The 18,644-nt window shown below is 33.2% G+C and overlaps 1 long non-coding RNA gene across 1 annotated transcript; it reads left to right on the top strand.

Annotated features, from left to right (window-relative positions):
• The first annotated feature begins 76 nt into the window (after positions 1 to 76).
• LOC140513174 (uncharacterized) lies at positions 77 to 4,067 on the top strand. Its single transcript, XR_011970094.1, has 2 exons — positions 77 to 1,455; positions 3,356 to 4,067. It is a non-coding gene; the product is annotated as an uncharacterized lncRNA (long non-coding RNA).
• Positions 4,068 to 18,644: the final 14,577 nt, after the last annotated feature.

Below are 18,644 nucleotides of genomic sequence, written 5' to 3'. Positions count from 1 at the left end.
GAAATTTGTGGGGGAGGTTTATCCCCTGGGAGGTACATTGGTTTTGAATTTTAACAGAAGACAAGGGAAATAAGGTAATTGTGAGCGTTTTATTCAGGAGGTTTAGGTTTTGATTGACAGGGTAAAAGAAAGCTCTTGAAGCCTTAATGGACAAAGGGTGCTGTCCAGAGTTTTAGTAAAACAAAGATCCATCTATGATCTGGAAAGACGCTTTTCTCAGCACTCTCCCCCTTCCCCAACAGTAAAAATTTATAGTGCAATAAAGTGGGATTCCCCCCCCCCCACTTCTCCAAATCTCTCATCCTCCCCTACAGACACACTCAGACACAGACACACAGACACACACACGCAAACATACACACAGAGTCTTCCTCTTTGATTTACTCCGGTGGTTCATTAAAGAGAATGTACAAGTGCTATTGTGAAATAAAATCAAATTGAATTGATGTGTAGTCCGTGGGACTTTGTTACCATTTTCTCCAGGAGCACGATTTGGAAATGAAAACACTAGAGTCCAAATCCGTCGAGTGTGGAAAGGGAGCTAGAGGACGTCACTTTAAGTTGGTCTGCCACCCTCTCCTCTAAGAACCAGGGATCCCCAAACCGCACAGCTAAGGGACCTCAGTCGGGTTCAGAATCGTTATCTTCTCCTCTACTGTATTCTTCTCTCCAACCCCACCCCCTACCCCAGTCCCTGGCAACCACATATAGTCACACTTTCTTTTCATGTGCCCAACGCCAGCTCCTTTAAAGGGCAAAGTGGTAAGTACCGCCTGTAGTCCCAAAGGAACTGTCAATCCATGGGGCCGCGTTGCTGTGATTGGAGAGAAGGACAGTGTTGCCTGGTACCTCCCTCATCACCATTCGGATTGCCAGAGGTTTTTCGGTTTAGATTTTGCCGGAATGTGGAGAGCGGGCTTTGGACTGAAGCCTGAAACAGGTGCAGGAGCGGAAACAGAAAAGGGTGGCGAGGAAACCCTGCTGCAACTGCGTTCTCTAGTCCAGTGGGCTCGGAATCCTGAAGTGGGTCGATCTCCTTCCTTACCGTGCACAACTCTACTAGAGCTTTAGCGAGCTGTTTGTCCACAGAGGAGAGGAATTACAGACTCCTTCCTCTCTATACTTATCACCCTCCCTTTCACTGGTGACAGTGTGTAAATCACCTGCGCTTCTGCCACCTCTGCGTTTCTCTTCTGAAAAAAGGAATCCTATTCGAAATCGCAGGTGCAACTGGCTGTTGGGAGCTGTCTAAGGTTCTGAAGCTTTCCCAGGCGCCCTCTTTATCCAGGAACTATTTGGTAGTTTGTGTTTTCTATCACGTCCGTTCTTTTTCCTCATGTCTGGGATACTCCTGCCTTCAGTAATGTAAATGACTGATTAAAAAATGGCCCACGTGAAATATTTTCGGATAGCTGCTTCGGGATTTTACTTCTGGGAAGCAGCTGTGTTACTCAGGTGAGTCCACTTGTAGGTAGCGGTTGGGTAGATAAATTTCATCTGTCTCCCATCTGATTACAACCACTTTGTTTCTGGTAAAACAGCGACTGCTCTTCCTATGTAATGCTAGCGGAAGGTGTCTCTCCTGCCTCGTTTATTTTTCTAGCTTAATTGCCTCTGAGATTTTGAAAGAAAATGAAAAAGAACTGGATGATTGAAGGTAACTTTCTTCTAGTTGCCCTTGTCTATTGATGACTGAATTTCGGTAATTGATCTTTACCTTTCACAGTCATTACTTTCCTTTGCGACGAAGGTATCCCCAGAACAATTCATCATTTGGAAAGTCTGGATTGCCTATTGCTTCCCCATCTCCAGATTTCCTATGGAGTTTTCCCCTTCAAAATGGGTTCATTTCGGTTTTTCAGGTCTGTTGCTTTATATACAAAAGTTGTACAAAGTTTGATAACTCACTGTGGATAACGACATTTTTAAAGGTAAAAATTAAAGTTCAGGAATAATTCTCACAAAAGGGAAATTGTGAAGGGAAGAGAAATTCTGATACCTAGAATAATAGAGGGGGAATTAATGTTAGGAGGTTTGAATTCTCTGTACTGGGATTTCCTTTAATACAAGTCTTTCATTATATTCACCAGGTCCAGACATGTTTAGTAAAAATATTAATCTGATAATACACCTCTTCAAACAATTAGTCTTAAAAAATAGGCACACATTGTGGTTCAGTGAAAATTTGTTGAATGCTAGCTATTTCTTACAAAATTCTTGCTCCTTTCTTAAAATCTTCCAAAAAGGAGGAAGGAGGAGAGTAGGCAAAGAGCGTGGAAGCTTTCTCATCTTTTCTGTTTCTTAATTTTACATTACAAATGTTGAGTCTTACTTATGAAAGTATTGTATGGTACTTTCCTTCCATCAATTAAAGGTAAAATTCACGGGTGTGTAATAGATCCCTTCAGTACTAATGAGCTTGCCCTATTAGTAACTAAAATTTTGTTCTAAAATGATTTTTCTTTGTATTTAAGAGTGTACTCATTATCAGTTTATTTTTATTTCCTAGTGTTGTAAATCTTTGAAATATACTTTAAACAAATTGAAGAAATCTTATCAAAGAATATGGGGGGGGGCAAGCATGTCTGCATGTAAGAGGAAGGAATTGGAAGAGCAAATATGGGGGTGTACTTTTTATGTTATTGCATATTTTATTTCTGCAATGAAAGGGTAAGAATATGTGGGGCAGGTGTTTGAAACACAACTTCAATTCATTCTTGTACATTTCAAACAACTTCATGCTTTCTTGAAACTTATAAGCCATAGTATTTAAATGGAATAAAAATGCAAGGCTTTCCTAGGTAAGACCATTGATATCTACTTACAGTAGTAGAAATCAGGTGATATAATGAATTTTTATAACTGAATATTATTTTACTTTTATACCATAACATTAAAATATGCCTTCTTTCTCATAAAAAAGGAAGCGAAAAATTTTTTAAGGAAATTCACATTTTTTTTCTGTTAGAAGCATTTTTTGTTATTTGGAATTGGGAGGACAGTATTATTAAAATGTGTATGGGCAATTATATTTTTTAAAATTGGTGCAGTGACACTTTATTTTTGAATGCTATTGGGTCAAAATATCTCTTCAACAATACCCTTAAATTACTAGGTTCCCTGATCTTTATTGAAATAATTGATGATGTGTATGAATTGGTTGTACCTTGTGAAAGTTTTTCTGTTACCTGAAATTACTTTAGTCTTAAGATGCAGCTTATGAAATGAAATTAAGAAAATTTCCACACATATGGAGATTGTGTGGAAGTATTGACTCTACTTTGTTTTTGTTTTAACTTCCTTTGTTTTTGTTTGTGCATGAATATGAATATATTTTTTCTTCATCATATTACAGGTTGGCATCAGAATAGTCCTTCATCCAATGAGAACCTTTCAACTTCAATAGGAAATGAAATATTTGCTGCTCAGGGCATAACCAATGAAGTACAAAACTTCCTTAAGTAGTACTGAAAAAGAAATCTCCCCCTACTGGCAACATTGTATAAAAGTCATTTTTATAAAGAAAGAGTTCTTGGATTATATCCTTTGAAAAGTAACTAAAATTTTTCCTGATATTGTTGTTCGTAAAATCAAAAAAATAGTTGTATGTAAAGGTGTGTCCTAACTTTAGTATTATTGATTCGTAACTGAATTTGGTTCAAAGCTCTACATTCAAAGACACCCTTTTCAGGATAATTAGGGGATTTCTCATTTGAAACTATATATCAGTAATCATATGTGTGTGTGTATATATATATGTATATACATATATATATATACACACACACATATGATTACTGATATGTGTGTGTATTAACCCATAAGGCATTTAATGGAATAAACTTTTGCAATGTTGCTTTTGATCACTACAATATAGGTGTCATGGTTTATTTTATTTTTACTACTATGCCATTCCCCTATTTGTTCAGGCTATTTCTATGTTAAACTGTATGGTGATTTTATCCATCTTTGTGCTTAATTAATATTATGTTTGACTTAATAAGTAATAAGCTAATATAATTCATAAAAATATTATTTGGCTAGTAAAGTGTAATGGAGAAAACCAATATATTAATGTTAATTTTATGTCATTTCTATAGTGAGACTCATTGATTTATGGGTATTTCCTTTATGTTCCTTATATTTTTAATTATCAGAATGATCTCCAAATTAGAAATTGCTATGCAATGGTAGTTACCTCCCCAAATGTTTTTCACATCTATACAAACACTCTGCATCTATAAAGTTGGATGAGGAAAGTGGGAGGTGATCCTATTAACTGACTTTTCAAGGCAAATAGAGATTGTAAGAGGTGGTAGTAAAAAGGAAAACCATTGCAGAACAGATGAAAATTTGAGTTAAATACAAGAAAATAATAATAAAGCTATTCTGATTGCAATATAAGAGTATGGGAAAGAGTAATAATTTGCAATAAGGGTAAATGTAGTTTGAGGATAGACTAAGAGCTTTAAAACTCAAACGTAAGAGTATATGTTTAATTCTCAATTTCAAATACGGAATCACTGAAGTTTACTGATGGACAAGGGTGAGGAGTATAGTGTGCAATGCTGTGAGATCTGAACTTTAGGAATATCAACTTGGCAGCTATGAGGACAATGGTTTGCATTAGGGAGAGACTTGAGATGAGAAAGCAATTTAGGAAGTCAGAGAAATTTTCTAGGTGAGAAACGATGAGGGCCTAAACAAGAGCAGTAGGTAGAAAGAAGGGGATGTATGTGAAAGATGTTGTGGAGGTGAAAGTAATATTTATGTGGAGTGAGAATGAGAAATTGAGAATGACACAGTAGACATGAATTTCAGTGACTGGAAGGATAGTGGTGACTTCAACAGAATTTTGGAAATTTCCAAAAAAAATTTGGAAGAGAGGCCTGTTTTGGAGGGGAAGAATTAATTTTATTCTAGAAATATTAATCTTAAGATATCTGAGGAACATCTAGCTAAAAATATCCAGTAGGATATGATGTGGAACTAGAGCTCAATGGACAAAGAACATGTTGAGATGATTAGATAATTAAAATCTTCTCTATATATTCACTGTCCATTGAATGCCTCTACCATCCAGCAGAAAGGAATTTTCTAAGAACCTGGTAATTAGCATGCAAGATCAGAAAGACTGGGGGCATAATAGATGAAGTAAAATGGCAAGGTTACCAATATGTCATCCATGGTATCTCCCTGTTTGCTTGAATTTTTCATCTTTAGGGTCACAAAAGAGCAAACAGTAAAGAGAACCATTGGCTTGTAAAGGACAGATGAACTACATAATAGGAATGTATATAAATTTCACAACTTTCCTGAAGGTTAGTCCTAAGGAGAATGATAAGCTTGAAAGAATCTGTTTTAAGAATGATCTGTGCCATATTGTAAACTATTTTGGTTCTGTGAAGATCAATAGAAACATACCTGGTAAAAGGGAAGTGAAATAAGGCATCTTTCTGTGTGAAAAGGTTTGTATAACATATTGTGTTATGTTTAGAATTTCAAGAATATCATTGCATAATTGTCAGATAAAAATAATTATCATCTCCTGTATATTAGCATACTTGTAATAGAAAAAGATAGAGATTGATGTGTTAATGAGGTGGTGAAATTAATAGAACTATAGGCTTAGAAAAAGGAAATGACTTGAATTTCTTCCACTTTATTCTTTGATTTTTTGTGAAACTATACTTTGATTTCTTCCTCCTCCAATTCAACCTACACATCTACCAAAATGATCTTCCTGAGGCACAATTCTCATAACTGTTTCCTAACTCAAAAGTGGAAAACTATTTCTTGACAATAAGATCTAGGCTCTTCAATCTACTTTGGAAGGTCCTCTATTTGCCCCCTCTGCTATATTCAACCAGTCTCTCATTTTCCCTTTAAAACAATTCTTAAAGAGTCAAAGGAAACTGCTTGTCTTCCACAAAACACAACTTACTTTCCCTCATTATGTCATTTATGTTGAGTTTAAGATATCTGAGGAACAAGCTCTCCTCTCTCTATGTGAGAAGTGCCCTTCCCTATAGCAATCCTTCCTTAGAAGGATAAAAGTTTTAAATTGTAAGGATGTCAAGTGTAAGAATCACCTTACAATTTACCTTGATAAATCTCATCTGAACACCATAATTCTTACATTTTCAATTTGTGTGATATAACTTATCTATTGATGCTTTCTTCTATGTGTTTTTATTATTAGTTTTGCATATACTTTGTCTCCCTCAGTATAAGGTAAGCTTAGATGACCTCTGAGATCGCTTATGACTGAGTATATGTATGTGTGTGTGTATACACACATAGTGAATATATATATATGTATATACGTACATACATACATACATACATATAGGTATAAGTGCCTATATCCTCCAGGAACAAACAACACACCACTAGCACAGTACGTAGAAAAAACTTATTGAATGACTAAATTCTGATTGATTGGTGTTTTCATAGTCTAGTATGGTCCTGGAAATGAATGGCATGTCCATCATTAATAGATTGCCTTAGCTAAGTTTATAAAATCTCATTGTTGTCATGGATATAGAGTCATGGACATTTCAGCTGCCACATCTGCTCTGTGACTGGAAAGAGTTCCAAAACTAACAAATTCATATCTCTTGAAGCTTTGAAGTAGAATTGGAAATGTTCAGAGGCATGAATATAACTGTAAATCAATAATCCACACATATGAAGTATCTTTAATGTACCTAGCATTGTATGACAGTGACTGACTGGAAGTTATGATAAATGTTCAAAAAGAAATGGATGGACAGGCATGTCTAGGATGAGGAGAAACTTGAAAATCACATGGGGCAATTGGAATGTGGCACTTATATTGTTATACACGCACTCACAATTCTAGTCTTTTGTTCTTTATGACTGTACTATAGGTTCCTGGACAGAGAAGCAAGGCCATATTTAAAGTTTTCTTTTGGAAAAGTCAATCTGACAGCCTTATGACTAAGTGGATTGGAAAGGAAATGATGTTGAAATGGAGATTAAGAGATTAATTTGAGGGGCATTGAAAAGAAACAATAATAAGAGATTCTATTGATTTGGTATAAAGATGAGGGAAAAGTTCAGATAACTCAAAATTTTCTAGCCTAGATAATAATACCATGGTTGTATCACCAACATAAATGACATAACTGGGAAGAAAAGATATATTGAACATATAGAGACATTTAGTTGTGGTGATATTAGAACATTCACATGGAAATCAGTCAATCAATCAAGGCAGCTGTATAAATAAGTTTCAATCCCAAGTGAGAGATGAAGTTTTAACAGTCATCTACATAGATTTATAGTTAAAACCACCAGAGCACCTAATTTCATCAAAGGAGAAATAATAGAGAATGGCATAAGGTAGCACATAATGTAGAAGAAACACAGTTGGAGAATGGGAAGATGTAAAGGAAATGGGTAAAATGAGCAGAAGCAGCCCATTTGTCTTATTATGACTAGAAAGTTTAATGAATAGCATACAAGGTACTAGCGGAATATTAATTCATTCCAGAAGGGTATAAGATATATTGCTATTCAAGGCTTTGTCATTCCTGGTCTCCCACTTTGCCTTAGTGGAGAAAAACAAAGTTATACATAAAAACTGAATACTTAGACGGTGATTTTGTCCTGAGACTAGACTGGTCTTGGATGGACTCCAGATATTAAGAGACTACAGAATTTTATCTTACAACAGAAAAAAGGAAATTAGAATCTCTTACAAATGAACCAAGGGTAGATGTTAGTAAAATTCCTTTGAAGTAAGGGTGTGTGATGGGAGTTAAAAATCTTTCCTGCCCATTGATAGGCCTGAGGTAAGGCTATTGAGGGAGGTTTGATTAGAGACTTGTTTCCTATGAAGGTCCACATCTTTTGCTGACTGCTAATGAGGCACTGGGTCACAAGGGGTTGTGCCATCTGGCTCTGAAAAGAGTATGTATACTCTGAGGTGAAGTTTTGCTTTGGGGCTTAGTTTTTGGAAGAAGGACCATGTGCCAGATGAGATTCTGGGCAGCCATTTTAAGAAGCCCCCCAGTCTTCAAAACCCAGATATTGGTGCTTCTCTCTCTGGTAATGATGTATGTATTGCCTATGGTCAGCCAGTTGGAAGCCCTGTCTGTTGGTCCTGCTTGTATTTTCTCTGTTGGTGTATGTGTTTGATTACAGTAATTGCTGGCCCCTCAAAAGTCACTTTCCTTTGAGAAACGCAGATTTAAGAACCTTTGCATCAGACCCTCCTGTGTATGTCATGGTCTAAAATAATGAATATTCATCATTCTTCCTTTTTCTATCTACATATTCCCCCTTAGCTCTGGGAAAGAAACTTCCTTCAGGTAACCGGAGAGATAGAAGGAGACCAAAGTGTTAGATCAAAAGTATTAGATCAAACAAGAAGTGTAAGTATTAAAGAGATTTCAAAGAGTGTGAGAACTGAGGAAAAAAGATTATCATATTTGACAAGGGACCTATGAATGAACAATAAAAAATGCAGTTCGGTGGATTGGTTGGAGTGAAAACAGATTGAATGGATAAGGAAGAAGTAAGGGAATAGAAAGGAAGACCAGTAGATGAGGAACACATCAGTGAAGAAAGCTGAGTCACACAAATGTTAAAAATTATAGACATTTATACAATGTTTTAAGGTTTACAAAAAGACCCTGTCACAACTTCCTATGGAGCAGATATTGTTATGTAGTACTCTGTCAATTTTCAGACCAGAAAACTCAAGTTTGTAAGGGACTGATTCAGTTATATAACAAATAGACCTCCAAAACAGGACTAGAATTCAGGTCTCCTGACTTTGAATAATATTATAATCACTATAATATTTTGTAGGGAATGGATAGAGAGTTTGGTGTCGGGGAAAGGTAGAAAAGTGTTTTTTTTTAATTTAATTTTTAGTATGTCTTTATGATGGGGAGGTAAAAAGGAAGATTCCCATAAAGAAAAGGAGCTTAAGATGCAATGTGGAGAGTCAACAATCATAGAGACTGGATCCTATAAAAGATGGGAAGGGATGGGGTATGGAAATTGATGAAAGGGCTAATTTTAGAGTAGAAGAACTAGATCTCTTCTGAAAATGGGAAGACAAGAAGGAAGATATGGATATGAAGATGAAGTGAAGATGGGGAGACAGAGAAACATAATATGTGCTCAATCATTTCCATAAAGCATCAGATGGAATACACATTAAATTAGAGAACATGAATATATGGAGGTAAAAGACATTTTGATCATGAGAATTCTACATGAATTTTTTTAGAACAACATCACAAATTACAATGAAGCATGCAATGTCATAGATCTGATAATGTCAAATTTCACACAATTCTGCATACATGTAGTTATATTTTTCTGATTATGAAGGTCAAAACTATAATTAAAAGAATGTTAATCACAATTTTATATGTTATCAAAAGATACAACTTTCAGTCTAGCAGAATATTAGTGTTCATAATGTAGTGATTTATAAAATAACTTGAAGGAACTTATATTTTTAAAAACTCAAATATTATATGGGTACTGAATAGATCAATCTCCTAAATTACAAAACTTTCCTCTGTATTTTCATATATTGGCTAAACTTCAGACTAAGACTGTTGGTTTCCATTTGATGGCTAAACTTCAATCCCTATTGAAGAATTTGCTTCTCTTGGCTATGTTCCTAGTGCGCAGAAATCTGCATCACAGAAATCACCTCCATAATTATCACCTTTACTACTTGAAGTTTCAGCCAAGAGGTCAAGAACTGAGTACACAGAGTGGCAGCCCTAGAGATAGTGTTTTCTAAAGTGCTGGCTAATAAACTCACACTGCTGCTTGTCATAGAACATTCCTTCTAGGAATAATAATTATAAAACTTAAGAAAATCTCTCTCCTCCCCGTTCTCTTTTCCATTTCTCCTTCCCAAGTGACATAAAAACATAGTTATATACTTAGCTTTAAGTTTTTCTTCTCTGTTTGCAAATCTATAGAAGTTGTATCTTAGCTAAATCTCATATCTCTCTATTGGCTAGCATATTTCTCTCTATTTACATAGCTGCAGCTTAATACATGCTTATTAAATTGATACCATTTCAGTTATTGACTAGAAAAGTTTAAATTTCCTTTGTGTTAAGTTGTTGCATATGATAGGTATTTTGTCATTTTCTAACTCAATATGATTTTATGAAATATATCTAGTGGGAAATGGACTAATATGTCATATGCAGAAAGAGATAAAGATAAAAAGGTATAGTTTTTCGAAGAGGTTATTTCTTGAAATCACTCTAAGTGAAAGGCTCACAGAAATTGAAGTTAGAAATCTGAATGTGGAAGTCTTACTATTCTAAAAAGTTTTACTCAGTTTTGCTGAGAAAATGTCTCTACAAAGCTTTCCTTCTCTTTGGCCTTCATGTTCTAGTTCTTATAGTAAAACAGCAAAGAACAAAGCTTCAGTGTTCAGGCTTCTTTGAAATGCAGATAAGTGATTATGAGGCAAAGGCAGAACAAATCACAGAAGGAGGGAAACTGCCAAAAATATTTCATTTAATTTTATTATTTTCACAACATACAATTTTATTTTCCATTATAACAGTTCCATATCAACACAGACTGAGGATTTGAGTAAATTAGGATAAATATTTTCTAAAATGCTGAATGCATTCCATGTCACCCTAAATGTGTGAATTATCTGACTCTCATCAGGGGAAAGAAAGTATTGTCTTGCTGTACTTCAAAGCCTACAAAGTGATTTCTGGAACAAAAGTCTTATCTTTGTATCTTCTTCCTTGGAAATAAATTATTTCTGGAGATTTTTATTAGTAATATTTTGCTACTAGTGAAAAAAGTCAGGCAGCTAGGTGGCACAGGAGTTAGAACATTTAATTTAAAGCCAGGAAAACCTGAGTTCAAAACCTGAATCAGATATTTATTAGCTGTGTGACTCAGGGCAAGCCCCTTAACTGCCTCAGTTTCCTCAAATGTAAAATGGAGATAATAATAGCATCTACCTCCCAGGGGAGCTATGAGAATAAAATGAGATAATATTTGTTAAGCTTTCAAAATGCTATATCAGTGATAGCTATTGTTAAGAGAGTGATTTTCAAGGAAAAGAACAAGCTCATTTTGCTCCTTTTTTTTTTTTTTTTTACTACTTACTAGACTTCAGTCACATTGGTAGTATGCTAGGTGGGTTTTGATTTAAAAAAAGAAATTCTTGCCAAACATTAGGTAATAAATGGGTTAGTGAAGATCTAAGTATAATGGAATAAAAATAATCCCCCTCACCTTACTGTGATTCTAAGGAAAGCTAATGAATATCTGAAGTCATCTTTCCATGAAGCTTCAGGAACAGTCATTAGGGTTTTTTTCCAGAGGCATAAGTAAAGAAAGATTTTTTTTAAGTGTTTATGCAATACTGGCTATATGCATAACTCTGTATTAGATACTTTGCCAATCCTCTCTCAAATATTTCCTGTGGCTCATCATTTCACTTTGCTGATTATAAAGCAAAATTATTTGTGTAGAACCCAGGAAAGAATATGGAACAAGATATATCATAAAAGATATGTAGAATGATATATATATATATATATATATATATATATATGCCTAATTCCCCTAAATCAACCTGAAACAATTCAATTACAAGCCTTCAAATAAAATAATAATGGAATAATGAAAGGAATGAACAAACAAGGGAGAAAGAATTACGACATGCTGAACAAATTTTATGAAGTAAAAGGCACCAAAGGAAAAAAAATCATAATCATCTTTCACCAAAGCTGGAAACATAGCAAAACTCAATATGACATATTAAAGTAAATTGTTAAAGGTTCTGACTTCACCAAAAGAGAGTAAAAATAGCAATGTAAGATAAAACTTGTGAAGGAAGGGCATACATGATGGCAGGGATAGCTTTAGAATTATCCCTGGATAATATAAACGAAAGTATGAAATCTCCTAGAAATATAGATGAAGAACAGTTATCAAAACAAACTTAAGTAGAAGCAAACTCCAAAAGGTAGAGGTCATAGAGAACATAAAGATTATTGGCCCCCAATAAAAGAAGCTGACTAGTGCACATCTGGAAATAATGAAACAAAATTATTCATAATTACTGAACTCAAGGAACAAATTGTTGATCAGCAGAATCCAAAGAACATCAAGAAGAATGAGACCCAGACTTACCTGACCCCAGGGTTATTAAAATTCAAAAGTATACTGAGAGATAATTTCATAAATGGATAAAAAAATCTTTAACATTATCAAAAAAGTAAATCATGTAAAATCATGTAAATTTTCTGCCTAAAATTGAGATTGATAAAGTAGGCCTATGCTATATTATAAATCACACACCATAATATGAGTTTCATTCCAAAATTTGCTACCCAAGTAGGAGTATGCTTCTGTCCCCCCACAAAAAAAACAATTTAACACAATAAAGGAATTCTAGCTGAAGAAATTGTCATATTTTATAAAATTTTAATGTATATTAAAAAGTATAAAGGAAGATTTAATAAAAGAAAACAGTGAATATTTGAAATATGAATAACCAATTATTGACAAAATAAGAATACAGGGAAAGCAAAACAATAGTAGTGTGGGTAGTTTCAGTCATACATTTTTTCAAAGTAAACACTTGTTATTGGTAGGACAACACAGAAATACTACTGATTTTAACATCTCAATGTAATAATCATGGGGCACATCAAAGCAATGATAAATTTGATTTGATTAAACAAATACCACTCTGAAAACCCTGTAGAGGGAAAGTAAAACAGTTTCAGGATTCTTTCAACCAATTACTAAGCTAAAAGGCTAGAAGTCAGATTTGGCAAAGGGGTTAAGGGGAAACAAATAAATAAAAATACACTTTTAAAAATTGATCATTATAATCTAAATTTTAAGTGAAAAGGAAATGAAGTGAGAAATACATGGAGGGAGGATATAGTGATTATGTAAAGTAATCTTTCACATCATAGGAGAAAGCAAGAGTTAAAATTGAGGGGAATAAAACTTAAAGAAGAGCAGAAAGTTGGGAAGTACCCCGTGCAAAAAACAAAAACAAACCCCATCGAAATTTATTTTTATTAGAGGGAATAAATAAGCTATACTTCTTTGTGAGATATGTATTATACTTGTATATGTATACATACAAATACCAATATATACACACATATGTAATATGGTCTAAGGAAAAATTTTTAATTATGTTGATAATAAATTAAACTCTTATATTAAAAGAAGTACTAATTGATGAAAAAAGTATAACCCAACAAAATATTGACTGCAAGAAACATACAAGACAGGAAAAATATATGGATTTAAAATGAAAAAGTATTATAAAAATTTATTGTATTTAGTTCCCTATGGAGAAGTAGAAGTTGCAATCATAAAATTAGCCAGACAATTGGATTTAAATTCTTTTTTAAATTAACAATTAAATATTTAATTTACTCCATCACCTATCTCTCAGGAAAGATTAAGCACTATTCCACTTAATTATGTATCAGTTTATATAATTCTAAAGTTTCTTTGAAACTGCCCCCTTTATTGTTTCTTACAGCAAAATATATTAATTACTTTCATATATCATAAGTTGTTCAGCTATTCCCCAATTGAATTAAAATAACAAAACATTAAAGGTAAATGTGGGAAATTAAAGGTACCATCAATGGAGGAATAGTATATGTGTATATATGCACCTAGTAACATTGCATTATTTTTATAAAGGAAAAGTAAACTGCACAAAAATATGTAAATAAAAATAATAGTAGAATATTTCAATTTTCTATCAGTAGGGTGTGACAAACAAAAGGAAAGGAAAATAAAACTATATTTGCTACGTGGAGAAAACAACTTATGTACAATTTGGAGTTTACTTTTTAGATAAATTTTCATTAACATTATAAAAGTTGTTCCTATAAACTACAAAGAACATAAAATTTTTGTCTTTCAAATTTAAAAATAAATATGATACTACATTTGTATGCTGTAATCTAAAAAAATCATTAAGGATTATCTGATCAATAGATACAAGCTTAGATGGACACAAAAAAATCCACTTCCAAATAAAATTTGGGAAAAAAGAACAAATTATAGAAACAATGAAAATTATATTAAAGACAACTATAATATTATTAAAACATAAGAAAATATTCAGGGAAAAGCCACTAATGTTTTGTATTTGGGACAGGACCTGTGATGTCACTGGAATAAGAAATTCTAGGTGAGGGAATTCTCTCTACTAATATAGATCAGCACCTGCTCTCTCTTTTAGTCTTAGAGAGTTGGGGGTTCTACAAGGTAAGATGATTTGCCCATAGTTTTAGAGCCAGTATTTGTCATAGTTGGGATTTGAATCTAAGTGTTATTAACTTTGAGGCTACCTGTCTATGCATTATATCTTACCCATCGATGAAATACCACACGAACATGGACACACATATACCACAAATGGTCTAAGTGAATTCTACAAAACATTTAAAGAAGAAATAATCTCTATAAAATATTTCTAAAAATGAATACGGCACTCATTCTCTAAGTCAAATATTTTGCAAAAAATTGTAGAAATATATATTGGTGTCACTGGTTAATATTGGTAGAAATTAGTGAACAAGAAAATGTAGAAATATATTTAAGTATTAAGTCCAAGATGGATTTATGCAAGGAACATCAAGATTATTCAATATTTTAAAAAGATTACCGTAATACATCATGTCAACAGAAAAAAAGAGGCTTTGATAAATGACTGCACTAGTTTATGACACCAAATTCTAAAAACCACGAAGATGAAAGAATTTTTAATATGATTACATCATGTTTTCAATACTAGAGTCAGAGTTATGTTAATGAGGGAATATCATCAGCTTTCCGATTCATGCTATGTGTATTATTTGACCTTTTTCAAGAAATAGCTAAAATAATAAGCTAAGAAAAATGAATTAAATAAATGAATATCTTTAAACAAAAAATAATAACTTTAACAGAATAGTAGAATATGAGAAATCCACAATTTATTAGCAGTCATTTATTTTTTAATTTAATGATGATGAAAATATTAAATATCTAATTTCCTCAAAATTTCATTTTTATTCAGTACAAGGATTCAAATATACAAAGAATAACAAAACAGCAGAAGAAATAGCATATAATTTCTTTAAGGGATTGGAGTTATCATTTTCATTTTTATGTAATATCAGTTGGACTTTCAATTTCATAGGATAATTCCTTTATTCTTCCTTAATAAACTTTCCATTTATCAATCTTTTATGTACTCAAAAACCTCCTATATTATTGTTTCTTCTTTACTTTCATCACCTGACCTCACTTCACATTTTACTAAGAATGCTATTCTCTGTGAACTTCTTCAAACTGCGTAAACCAAAGACCATTCTGACATCATTCCTTTTTCTCTCCTTTACTCCAGTGATTGAAGAAGTGGTCCTTTCCATCACCAAACACAAGTTCTCTACTTGTGCCTTAATACTCATATTCTGCTCTGAAAGCAGTGGCCCTACAATCACTCTGTTTCTCCTATGCTCATCTTCACTCTATTTATTGACGTCTTTGCTGTAACCTACCAATATAGCCAAGTTGCCCTCATCCTCAAAAAAAAAAAAAAAAAATCCTCCATTGGCTCTGTCATTTTCTTAAACTGTCATCCTCGATCTCTCCATTTTTTCCAACAAAGTACTAGGGTAGGGGAAAGAAGTGCCTCTAACTCATTGCTTCCACTTTCGTTTCTTTCACTTTGCACTTGTATTTTTTTTTTAATTAATTAAACATATGAAAATAGTTGTGGTGCATTTAAGCTGCAGCTTTAATGTTATTAATGATCTTTGTTTTTGATTGGGCCCATAATAATGCTGGTACAGGAATTTCTCATAAGTAAACTTCCTCTTGCCAATTGAGATGAACACATACCTACTGCTCAATTTGTAGTATTTAGAGAGGTGTCTGGGACGTTGAAAAGTAAAGTGACTTACTCACTTCTCAGTCTCCTACAGTCTGCCTTCAGTCTTCATCATTCATTTGAAACTTGCCTGTCAAAGTTATCAGTGATGAAATCTAATGAGCTTTTCTCTGTCCTCATCTTTGTTGATCTCTGTGCAACATTTGACAATATTTAATTCCCTCCCCTCTGAGTTTTCACGACACTGCTCTCTTGATTTTCTTCCTACCTTAATAGTTTTCCTTGATATCTTTTGGTGGCTTATCTTCCACATCCCACCACATAGGTATCGTTGTATGCCAAGGCTCTCTGCCCTGGGTCACTTTCTCTTTTCTACATTTTGTATCCTGATAATCTTATCCTTTCAAGTGGTTTCAATTATAATATCCATGCAGGTGATTCCCAAATGTATTCATCTAGTCCTAGTCTCTACTGATATCCAAGCTCCATCACTAACTTTATCAGACATGTGAAAACTCAGTGTCCTGTGGGAATTTCAAAATCACCAGGTTCAAAGCAGAATTCACTATTTTTCTTCCAGATACCATCCCTGTTTCTAACAGTTATTTCTGACAAGGGTATCATCATCCTTCTAGTCACTCTGGATCACAGCCTTAGGATCATCCTTGACTCTTCATTCTCATTTATCCAAGCTGCCATTCTGTTGAGTTGTAATAGTTTACCATTTTTATGTTTCATATATCTTTTTCTCCATCCCCACAAGTGACCTTCGAAGTTTATGTTTGCTTTAGCTCTCATTTGGGCTATTTGCAGTAGATTTCTTAAGAGAATTAATCTTTAAAATAATATTAATATAGAACACTAAAGTAAATGAGAGGAAGATCTATGCTTCCAAATGTCTAATTGCATAACAAAACTTTAACTGTAAAGTCTAATAGATTAAATTTTTTTAAAAAAATTAGATTAAATATCAAATATGATCTAGAAGCAAATGCATATAGTGGACTAGACTTATTTGTTCTTAAGTCCTTTCAGTCTGTGTTTCACTCTTTGTAACCCCATTTTAGGTTTTTTGGCAAAGATACTGGAATGATTTTCCATGCCGTCCTCCAGCTCATTTTACAAGTAAGGAAATTAAGGCAAACAGGAGTAAGTGATATGCCCAAGGTCACACAGCTATTAATTGTCTGAAATAGTATTTGAATTTAGGAAGATGTCTTCCTGATTCTAGATTTGGCACTTTATTCACTGCACCACCTGTCTTCCTTGTAGATTAGACTATTGCTTTATAAAATCAAGATCACAAATTATAAAGAAAAGAATTCATTGTGCAAGTTGAAAAAGTAGTTTATTATAAAGTCCACTGGATTTATACTTAAAGGACCTGGGTTCAAATCCCTAGTCTGTTATTACCCATTGATTTTGGGGAAATGACTTTAAAATCATTGGGCTTCATTTTCTTCATATTAGATGAGGGTTTGGATTACATAATCCCTAACATTCCATTTATCTTGATTTCTGTCATTTCATATTAAAATTATTGGCATAATGGGATAAAATCTGAATCAAAGATCTGCAGACCCTTACTTGACACCATTCCACTGCAACAAATTTCAAAAGAATTATCTCTTTCTGCAATCATAAAAGAGAGGAGAAACTTCTGCAGTGATGAAGAAGGAAAATGTCTTTAAAATCTTTGACTTAGAAGAAAGGTCAAAATACAATATATGAACCCAATTACATATACGTATGAAGTATTTATACAACAAAATATTGTTTATCTTGGAGAAGTAAAAGAAAAACAGATTAAGAATTTTTTTAATGAACGTACCTGACAAAAGTTCGACATTTAAAATTTATAAGGAACTCACTCAAATTTATAAGAAGAGGCATCCTTTAAATGGTGAAATGATATGAATAGTAAATATTAAAAGGAAGAAACACATGTAATAAATAATCTCATGGAAACGTGTTCAAATACTGATAGTCTGAGACTGGCTTGCTTATCATATCACTATAGGCAGTAGAATAAAATTCACTCTTGATCCAGGTAGGTAAAAGCAGACATGATAATAACATGGCAGTGAAGCTGTGGGTTAATTTGATTTTTTTGGAAACTCTGTGGAATAGAAGTTACGAAATTTTAATTTCCATTAATTAGGAATATTCTCCAAGAAGTTGTAGGTGAGGGTGAGAAATCTGTACAAACATATTTCTGTCAATAGTATTTGTAATATTGAAATAATAAAGAAAAAAAAGCACCTAAGGAAATGGCTAAACAAATCATAGCATATGAACATTTTGGAATATCATTACACTATAAGAAATGATTGATATCTTTCAAATAGATATAGGAATATAAATAAAGTGAGGAGAAGCAAAGAAATCAACAAAAAGGAAAACATGCACCATAACTATAACTATAGAAACATCCAAAGGAGTTTAAAGAAACAAACAAGATGATTTTGTTGTTACTTTATTAAGTTTACATATATCTTTAATATCCTGAAAATGATATAAATTAATGGCTAACTTTAGAATCTTGTTTTTCTTTTTCTTCTTTCCTTTTGTTCTTGTTTGTATGTCTTAATATTTTTATTTGAAGATAAAATTGATGATTTGCGGGGTTAGGGAATCTCTCTTGCCTCGGATTTAAAACCTTCAACATTATAACAACCATGCATTTCTAGCTTATTTCTCTCCTCTGTTCACTCTATGATATAGCCAAAATGTATTCACT

The sequence above is a fragment of the Notamacropus eugenii genome, chromosome 7 (assembly GCF_028372415.1).
Source record: "Notamacropus eugenii isolate mMacEug1 chromosome 7, mMacEug1.pri_v2, whole genome shotgun sequence".
Lineage (NCBI taxonomy): Eukaryota > Metazoa > Chordata > Mammalia > Diprotodontia > Macropodidae > Notamacropus > Notamacropus eugenii.
Note: the sequence above shows the minus strand (reverse complement) of the source record. Positions and strands in the feature narration are given on the sequence as shown.